Source organism: Callorhinus ursinus, unplaced genomic scaffold, assembly GCF_003265705.2.
Source record: "Callorhinus ursinus isolate GAN/ISIS: 27379988/994484 unplaced genomic scaffold, GSC_fseal_2.0 scaffold89, whole genome shotgun sequence".
In the NCBI taxonomy this organism is placed as follows: Eukaryota; Metazoa; Chordata; class Mammalia; order Carnivora; family Otariidae; genus Callorhinus; species Callorhinus ursinus.
The window spans coordinates 1,305,418-1,315,220 of NW_027397151.1; the positions used below are offsets into that span (position 1 = coordinate 1,305,418).

Consider the following 9,803-nt stretch of genomic DNA (forward strand, 5'->3'; position numbering starts at 1 on the left):
CCCCCCCCAGCCCCACAGCCCGTACAGGAGGGGCAGCCCAGGCACAGCCCCCCCCCCAGCCCCACAGCCCGTACAGGAGGGGCAGCCCAGGCACAGGCCCCCCCCGGGGCAGCCTCAACGCCTCATTCTTACCTTAAAAATATATATATTTATTACTAGCAGTATTTTAAAAATTTTAGAGAGAGAGAGTTGAGCAGGGGGAGGGGCAGAGGGAGAGAGCGTCTCCAACAGACTCCCCATTGACACGGAGCCCGACTCTGGGCTCGATCTCACGACCCTGAGATCGTGACCTGAGCTGAAACTGAGCGTCGGACCCTCAACCGACTGAGCCACCCAGATGTCCCGAGAGACGTTTTTTAAAAACAAGCCACGGGTCGAGCCCTTCTTTTGTTTCAGCTTGTCACCATCAGGAACGTGTAGGTCTCCAGGCAGGGGACAGGGGTTGACCGTGGTGGCCCTCACCCTCACTGCTGCTCACTTCCCGCCCTTCCGTGGGCTCCTGACCCAGACCAGCCAAGCTGCCCCCCCCCCAGGTGACACAGCGCTCCTGGCTCAGGGAGGCACGGCATGGGGGTCTTGCCTGGGTGCCCACGTCCACTCCCTCCCTGGCTCAAGGCCCTCTGCTGGGCTCATCACAGGGATGCTTGCAACTCCCGCGTACTGTGTGAGTATTCTTCTCTACATAAGAGCACTATCTTTCTGGCGGGCTAAGAGTCAGAGGAAAGGCAGATGGTCAGCCTGGTCCTCGTTGGTGTCATGGGCTCTTTCCAGGGCCACTCACGTGATGCACATCCCGGCTGCAGGGGGCAGGGGCCAGGAGGAGCAGGGGGGACCTGCTGCCCACACAGACCACCACTGTGGTCCAAGCAGGGTGGGGAGGCCCCTGGACGGCTGGCCGCAGAGCCAGCTGGGGAACGGCCCCAGGAGCATGGCGGCCTCCTCGTCACCGTGGAGGAAAGGTCCTGTGCAGTCCCAGCCCCACAGCCAGTGTCTTGGTGCCTGGGTCTGACTGGGATCCACTGAAACAGAACATTTCTCTTGGAGCACGGTCCCGGTTCCTGAGGAAGGGAGCCCATCGCCCAGTGGGTTGCTCGGCTGCAGCCGAGAAGCTGGTGTCTCAAGAACGTCAAGTACCAGATTCTACCCGGCGCTCTACCCAGCGAATCGGGCCAGACCCGGCCCGGCCCACACACCGGATGCTGTCCACGTGGATGGCTGCGCTGCCCCATTTGACCCAGAGCTGTGTGGACGTCCTGGTCAAGCTGAGGTCTGGCCCTAGCTCATTAGTGATGGCGTGAGACTCTGACGGTCCGGGCGGGGTTGGCGCGTGTGCTGCTCAGCAGGTCAGGAACGAGTGGAGCCTCTGGGGGTGGTATCGACGGGTGACCACTGCAGACCCACATGTCTCCCTCCACCTGCCACCTGTCATGGTCACACTTTCCCTGGGCCTGGGACCCTGGCAGTGTGCACGTCCCGGAGGCCTCAATGGTGGAGGCCCCCAGGGCTGTGGCCGGTTACGTCCCAGGCAGTGATGCCCAGTGCAGTCCTGACCCATGTCCACAGTGCACTTCAGCCCTGTGCCAACACCTGATTTTCTCTCCTGGCGCTGCCTGTCCTGAGCCAGCACCAGAACCTTCCACCAGCCCTGGAGAGAGGTGCCTTGCTCTTCCCAGCCTTGGTTTCCTTACGTTGAAAACGAGGCAGTTGGACGCTGATGTCCCATTGTCTTTTTAAAGTTTGCTGTTCTGTCATAACAATACAGGGTACCGGTGCACAGAGAACCCAACAGAGCCACCCTGAGCGTGGGCCAGGAGCCTGCCTGGGACTCCCCTGGCAGCCAGCATCTCTTGGGAGGGGGAGCAGGAGGTCTTGGGTTTGCTGTGGCCCCCACAGCCCTGGTCGCACCCCTGGTGGACACATGGGCACAGGGATCTGCCGTCTGCAGGTGGGCTCTCCTTCTCTCTCAGCACAAGCCAGCGGGGCCCCTGAGATGCCGCATCCCTGTGCGGCTGATGAGGAGCAGGTGCCTGTAGACGACATGGCTGAGGTCTGAGGAAGCAGATGACACTAGAAAGGTGAGGAAAGCGGCTGGCCGCCCGCGGTGGGGCCACCCGAAGCAGCCAAGGACATGGGGCAGGCCGGGCAGCGTCCAGGGCAGGACCACCCCTCTCTCTCTGTCACCACCTTCTCCCTTCCTTCCTGTCCCAGAAAAGTTTCCAGGGAGGTGTGGCTGAGAAGGCAGCTGCCCCGGAGGAAGGGGCTCGTGTACCTGGGGTGCAGGACCCAGCTTCCCTGTGCTCTCGGCACAAGGGCACACTGGTGATCCTGGGCCTCGGGGCTCATTGAGAAAGGCTGCCCGTCCCGGGGTCCTGCCTGGGCCCCCTCTGGCTCTGGCAGCCACAGGACACTGGTGTAATTTGCTGGTGTCTGTGGGTGTACCGTGGGGGGCAGGTCAGCAAGGGGAGGGGCAGGGCCTCTGGTCAGTGCCGGGGGACCCAGAGCGCAGGCCCTGAGCAGAAGCCCAGAGGAGTCTGGCTGGCCGCTAGTCTGCACTCTGCTGAGCTCAGGAACCTCAGCTTCACCTGAGTGCTGTGGACGGAGGGTGACCTTGCTCTGTAACCTTGGGAGCACTGGAATCATACATTTGTCCTTTTGTGTTTGGCTCACTCCAAAACTTATGAGAATGTCTTCAAGCTCCATCCATGTTGTAGCGTGTCATTCTTTTTAAGGCGAAATTATATTCCGTTGTATGCACAGACCACATTTGATCTATTCCTGTGTCGAGGGGCATCTGGGTTGCCTCCACCCCTTGGCTCCTGTGAACGGCACTGCTGTACACACGGGGGTCAGATAGCCCTTCCAGACCCGCTTCCATCCTGCTGGGGGTGTTTCATCAGTCAGACAGCTGGATCAGACGGTAATTCTGCAGTTGATTCTATGAGGAACTGCCACCCTGTTTCCCAGCTTCGCCCATCTGGTGCTTTACCCAGGCGGACTTGTTTGGTGTTCATGCTGCGTGTCTGGCTTCTTGCAGGTAACACTATGTTCTGAAGGCTCATGTGGGTTGTTGCACACAACTGAGGTCTGTTTATTTGCTTTGCTGTATTGTATGCCCTTCTACAAACACACAACAATTTACTCGTGCAGTTGTTCACAGGCATTTGGACTGTAGCCAGTTTGAGGCTCTCAGAACGGCGCCACCCCGCCCACTGGAGCAAGTGCTCCGGTGAGCCCACGTGTGCACGTCCGATGGGTACAAGGTGCAGGCTCCAGGACATGCACACGCCTTAGCTGGGTTTGTATAATCCGCGCCAAGCAAGATTCCCTGGGAAAGAGGTTGTGTTGTTCTTGAATGAACACAACAACAGTACCAAGGTTAACCATAGCATAAGTCTTTACCGAGTACTTCCAAAGCTGACCCTCCGCTGGGAAGTACATCGATGAGGCAGACATGATTATTTCTCCGATGTTACAGGTCAGGATAAAACAAGGAAGTTAGGTGGCTTGCCCTGAGTCCACGGCTGGTGGGTACGGAGACCGGGGCCCAACCCGGGGAGCGGGGTGGGGGGCGCTGGTGCCATGGTGTGCAGTCTTCATCCCTGTCCAGCGTTACCATTTTAAAAATCAGTTTTAATGGCAAGGGAAATACTGTGACTGTCGTCCCGCCCCAGCTCCCCAGCTCGTTCCTCCTCTGTTACGACTATAACTGGCTTGCTAGGAGGATGGTGCCCGTCTTCCCCAGCCATGTTTGCGATCCTGTGTTTGTTCAAGTGCATGCCTCTTTGCATCATGATCCCGAATAACTCAACTCAAAGTGATTTATAGAACAAAATCAATGGGAACAGAAAGGCGTAGTTAGCAGGAGAGTGAGGAAATGGACCGGCTTGTCTTGTCATGTCTTTGGATTTGCAGTAAGTTTATGAGGCCCCTTTCACCTGACAGCACTTGCAGGGATGACCGGTGTCCACGTGCCCTTGACCATTTGCTCACCTCACTCTTCCCTCCTCTCTTCTTCAATAGCGTCTGCATCTGTCCACTGTTTTCATAACTCTCGGCAGCGCGCGTGGTCACATTCCCTGTCAATAAATGTTCTGCAGCATTTTCGGTGGCTGCACAAGGTTCTCCCATGATCTGATCACGTATGCAGACTGTTTCCAGCTTTAGCTGTTATGTGTCATGACTATTCTTGCATGCAAATCCTCACACAGGAATGTATGTTTTTAGGATGTATTTCTATGAATTTTATTGGGCTCTCGGTTCATTGTCTCCAAATACACCCCATTGCCTGTCCCCACCCTCTGGAAAAGGCATGTGGTTTATACTTCTACCAGTGGGCATGAGGGGTCTTTTCTCTGTTCTTTGGCCAGAATTGGTTTTATGATTTAAAACATTATTTGCCAGTTTGACAGAAGATAAATTGCGTGCCATTGATACTTTGGTGGCGTTTCTTTGGTTCCAGTGAAGCAAAGCATTGCTCATCAGCTCGCTGGCTGACAGGGCAGTTTGTGAAATGCCTGTGCAGGTCTTTTGCCCATTTTTCTGTGGGCATGCTTGTCCTTTAAAATGTATTGCTTTACGAGATCATTATTAACCACTTGTAATACATATTGAAACACTTTCTCCTGGTTTGCCATTTGCTTTTAATTTTGGTTCATGGTGTCTTTAACCATCAGCTGTTTTAAACTGTTATGTGGTCAGATACATCAATCTTTCCTTCTGTGCTGCTTGGGAAGGACTCACCATCCCAGAGCAATAATGCAATTCATCTATATTACCGCTATTTTCTCTGTCTGGTGGATTTGGGTATACAGTGATGTGACACTTCTAAGCTTTGGTTCAAATTGCTTATTTAAATAATTAGCTGAGGGTCTGGCACTAGCGACCAGAGAGTGCAGATGGAATATGATTATATGGTTGAAAATGGATAGGGGCTAATGTTTTCTACAGATCTTCATCAACCTCCCAGAATAAATTTGTTTGTCCTCAGTCTGTGGGGTTGGAGGGAGGCGATCTCTCACCTACTGGACAGTGACCCCTGGGGTTGGGGTCCCTCTCAGGGCCACTGCTGATCCCCACGTGCACACGGAAGGTCTCTGACGAAAGCGAAGAAGAGCCCGAAGCAGCGTCCCCTTACACCTGCCGGGTGTGGTGTGGCCGGGGCTGCGTGGCTGTGTCTGGAGGTCAGCCCCCAGCGGGCAGGGGTGGAGCAGGTGCCTGGGAGGGTCTTGGGCCGGACAGAAGGCCGCCTTGCACCAGGCATAGCTGCCTGCGAGGACACCCCTGCTCACAGTGCTGGGCAGCGTGGAAAAGACCTGGCTTGTGGGATTTCGTAAATCAAGACCATTTTCGTTTCAAGGGTTGGAAAATTGATTAACGTCTGAGCTGTCACGTGTCCTATGGATCTGGGAGGCTGGTCTCCCTCAAGCTCTCCTTGCCGGAGTCCCGAGTATCAGCAGTTTTCCTGGAAAGCAGCTCTTTATGTTTAGTGTTGGTGCCGATTCCTGTGAGGCTGGCAGTGGCGGCAGTGGGCCTGGCAGGCAGGGGACAGCACGGGGCGCTACATGACTGGCGTTTGCACTGCTCCTGGGCTCTGCTCCGCTCCTAAAAATCTTGGCCGATGGGGAATCTGGGTCCTTTTATGATCCCTTGCGCAGACGCTGAGGCCTCTTGGCTGGAGGTCTCATGGCCGCCCTGTTTTCCACGTGAACAGCCCCCGGACGGCTGGGGACTCCCACCACCAGCAGCTCCTGGAGCCCAGGTTTGTGCTGGTGTTTGACATACCGACGGGCAGGGGGCCTCTTAACTGATTTTCCTAATGAACGTTTCCGCCACAGAACGGTTCCACCTTTGTGAAACGCTTCCTTTTGCCACAGAATGGTTCCACCTTTGTGAAAACGCTTCCTTTAGCCTATGATGAAAGTACCGCGACATCCTTACCTGCAGCCTAGAGTGGGGGCCTGGAGGTGGGAGGCGTTTTCTTCCTCGTCCATTAGCCAGTGGGATTTTGGTGAACATGACCCAAGTGAAGGCCTGATTTGTGTGTAGGTGTTGGGCTCGAGTTCTTGTGTGTTTGCTGTCACCCTGACAAGGACTGGCAGGGACACCTGCTGGTCCCCGAACAATAAGCACCATGGTGGTAGAGCTGAGCCCCACCCACAGCCCAGAGCCAGCGGATCTGCCCTGCCCTGCTGACCTCAGACTCGGGAACGAGAAGGAGGTGCTCCTTGCCACCTGCTGGGGGCGGGGGGTGCCTGTTCTGCAGCAGTGACTGGTGCGGGACAGCTGGGAGGTCTCTGGTGCTCATCTTACTGATATAGCTCCTAAAAACTTGGGTGTCTGTTCTCCTCCCCCCGCTTCCTCCCTCTGCCGCGCAAGCTGGGTGACAGCACGCCCCCTCCAGGGCAAAGCACATTGATGGCTGTCTTTTGCTCTTAGAAGCAGACCCCCACAGCAGCCTGGCTGGTGTCCCTCGCCCCTCTGGGGGGGCCACACTGCCTCTGGCGCTGAGCCCGCCCCTCCCTCCCCGCATCCGCCCTGCCTTCTGTCCCCAGCCGTCCTGTGGCTGGAAGAGCCGCTCAGGCCCCTGGGCCATCCGCAAGCCTGCCTGCAGGTCCTGATACAGCAACTGGGGCTGGGCGCCCACTGGCATCAGCCACACAGCCACACCGTTGCCTGAGCTCCTCCTCCCGACGGGGCCTTCACAGCACCTCCTCCTGCGTTTCTGCCCACACTGCCATCTTCCCAGATGTCCTGAGCCATGAGGGGCCGTGGCTCTGGTCCCCACAGGCCTGCGGCACCTGGTCCTGCCCGCACAGCCCGGCCCCACGGCAGCTCAGGGGAGCACTGAGCTGGGAGGGGCATGTGGGCCCAGCTCTTGTTTGCCTGGTGGGGCTGCCAGATGCCACCCAGCCCAGGCAGCAATGGCTGCCCTTCTCAGCGGGTTGCTCCCACCCCACCCCGGCGGCTCCAGCCCAACCCACTGGAGGGGCCCTGACCTCACCCACCTCCTCCTCTCCCAGCTGTTCTCTGCACAACAGCCAGGAACTGAAACTCGTCTTCATCATGGCCAACGGCTCCCAACCCCTGCCTAAAACGTCTGCCTAAAACCCAGTATGCGCCCACCCACCCCACCGGCCCCGGGCACCTGTACGTTTCCTGCTGCGGGATTTTGTGGTTGCGTGGACCACTCGCACCCACAACAAAGCACCAGACCTGTGTGTGTCCCTTTTTCTAGAGCGGAGGTAGAAACGCTACCCTGATGCTCCGTGGTCTCTGCAAAACCGGCTTTTCTTCAGTGAACAAATTGTGATTCATTTTTCTCCTTCCTTTTCCAAATACACATTGAAATTTCAGAGGAGTTTTAGATTTACAGAAAGGTTGCAAAGAGAGTGCAGGGGGTCCCCACGTGCCGCCCAGAGGTGGCATCTCACACCGTGGTGGGCCACTTGTCACGAGGAAGGAGCATGGGATGGGAACCGGGCTTCACTACTATCCTCACGTCTTCTTTCCGCCCCAGGGCCCATCTGACGCTGGGTCAGCATGTCTCCCTGGGCTCCTCTCAGCTGGGACAGTCTCCCTCAGACTTTCCTTGTTTTGGTGACCCGGCAGTTGTGAGGATGACTGGTCCAGTGTTTTGCAGAATACCCCACAATTTGGATTTGTCTGAGGCTTTTCTCATGATGGGCTCATCGTGTCTTCTCTGCCGCCTGATGCAGGTCAAGCGAGACCAGAGCCAGACCACTCCTTCAGCCTGAACATGGGCCCCGGCCTCCTTCAGTTGCAGGTGACAGAAGACACAACCTGGAATGTCAGGGCACGCTTGTTTCAGGTATGGCTTGATCAAGGGTATAAAAGGTGTTGCTAAGATGAGATTTCTCTTCTCTGTGTCCCATCCACATTGGCTCTGTCCTCATGAGTCCACCTCACCAACATGGAAGCAGCCCCAAAATCCCAGCTCCTGGAACTGACTCACGCTGATCTTCCCAGGGTCGCATGCCTAAGCCTGGACTGCAGCCGGCCAGCCATGCCTGGAATGCATGGGCTGGAACAGAGCAGTGGTGGATGCCCAAGGCCAAACCAGTCCACCGCCTTAGAAAGAGGGGAGAGGGGCCCCCCACAAATGTCTTCTGCAACAGGGAAGGGATTCCCAGCAGACACGGGCCCTGCCAGCCCTGGAGCCCCGAGGAGGCAGGGTTAGGGTTAGGAGGCATGTCCTCAGCCCCAGCTCGGATCATGACACAGTGTGAGATGTAGTGACCATGACCCCACAATAATTTTCCAGGTGAGTGACAATGGAGCAATGAGGGCATCATTGCCTTGGTTTGAAGCAGGCCCAGCATTTGGGGCCAAGTGACACGGGGCCCATGAAGAGTGGAATCTGCCCTATGAGCGAGGAGCGTGCTGCAGACGAGGCCCGTTTCATCCATCAGGAGCTTGTCTGGGGAGGCGACAGTTTCCTAGTTTCCTTGAATGGTATTTAAGGAGTAAATTCATTTTTACAACGACCTAAATGAGCATGGCCCATGATGGACACACAGCGGCCCTGGCCTTCTTTAGCGGGAGTTGAGCGGGGACTCGGGCTGGTGCACCGCTTAGAGGGTCTGCTCCAGTGGTGACGTGAACAGGAGAGTCCCAGGGCCGAAGCCTGCAGTGTGGCTTTCCTGGGGTGTTGGTCACCTGTGGTAGGGGACACGCAATGGATGCATGGGAATTTTTGACATTTGCAGCTGTCACAAATGCCGTGTATCCACCCTTGGACCCCACCCCTGTCCAGGGCTCCAAATTCTCAGAAAGTGGGAGCTGGTGGCCTGCTTCTGTGTGGTGCCCTTCCGTGGGCAGGCCTGGGGTGCCCCATCCCCCAGGAAGGCCCCCTGAGCACAGAGAGGAAGATGCGGCGTGGGGGGCCCCCTCCCCGCCCTGAGTCCTGCATCCCTGCAGCGGGGAGGCGGGCCGGCAGCCGAGCTGGGGCTCTGCCAGCCAGCTGAGTAAAACTGCTAAGGAATAACAGTTACAAATGGGCCTGCTTGCAACTCCAAAAGTGCTTTGCTGGCGTCCAGCCCAGTGCTTCCCAGCCCAGGGTCCACGTGAGGGTCCTTGGGGAACAGGGAGAGCCAGGGAGAGCCAGGCCTCGCCCACCACCCCCTCGCTCTGCCTGGAGTACGGTCCATTTCGCTGCGCTCTTGCCGGCGGTGTCCATCTGTGCGCTCCAGCCGGGGGCTCTCCTCGATGGCGGGAGCTTCCCCAGCTCAGTGTGTCTCTCTCTCCGGCTCTCTCTGACCCAGCCGTGTCTTCCGCTCCCCGCGGGACGTGAGGTCATGTCTCCCATTGGTGTGAAAGCAAAGGATCCGTCATCCCACCAAGGAACGGGCGTCACCTGTGAGTGCTCTGATACCCGCTAAGGAAACCATGGTGACCAGGCATGAGCCTCCACGTGCATCTTACAAAGCGGCTCATACAGGGGTGAGGAAGAACCTTCGGGAGGATGGTAGTGCTTTCGCTGCAATTCTCCAAAGTGGCAAAGTTGAAATTTCCCGGGGACGCCGGGCCCAATTATTAATCAAGCCATGGCACGACCTCAGAGAAGAGTTTATAATAAACACAGGTCGTGTCATTCCTAATGGCCACTGTGGGCTCTCTGGTGGCTCATTCATATTCACGACCACTCACACCTGCAGGCCTGCTGCTTGTGAAGCTGGGAGCTGCCCCGCGCCCCCGAGGACAAGGACCGGCCTGCAGGGCACCTTCCTGCCCCTGCCCCAGATGGGCACGTGCCAACTCCAGCAGCGAACGACAGGCCACCTCCC

The 9,803-nt window shown here is 57.1% G+C and overlaps 1 long non-coding RNA gene across 2 annotated transcripts in view; it reads left to right on the forward strand.

Annotated features, from left to right (window-relative positions):
* Positions 1-9,585, forward strand: part of LOC141371711 (uncharacterized) — an 11,099-nt gene extending 1,514 nt beyond the window's left edge. The window contains exons 1-3 of one of the 2 annotated variants that reach the window (XR_012376875.1): positions 840-2,075; positions 7,716-7,828; positions 9,282-9,585. This is a non-coding gene — a long non-coding RNA (uncharacterized lncRNA). Of the gene's footprint in view, positions 1-839; positions 2,076-7,715; positions 7,829-9,281 lie in introns of those variants that run through there. The other variant, XR_012376874.1, reaches the window with a different exon arrangement.
* Positions 9,586-9,803: the final 218 nt, after the last annotated feature.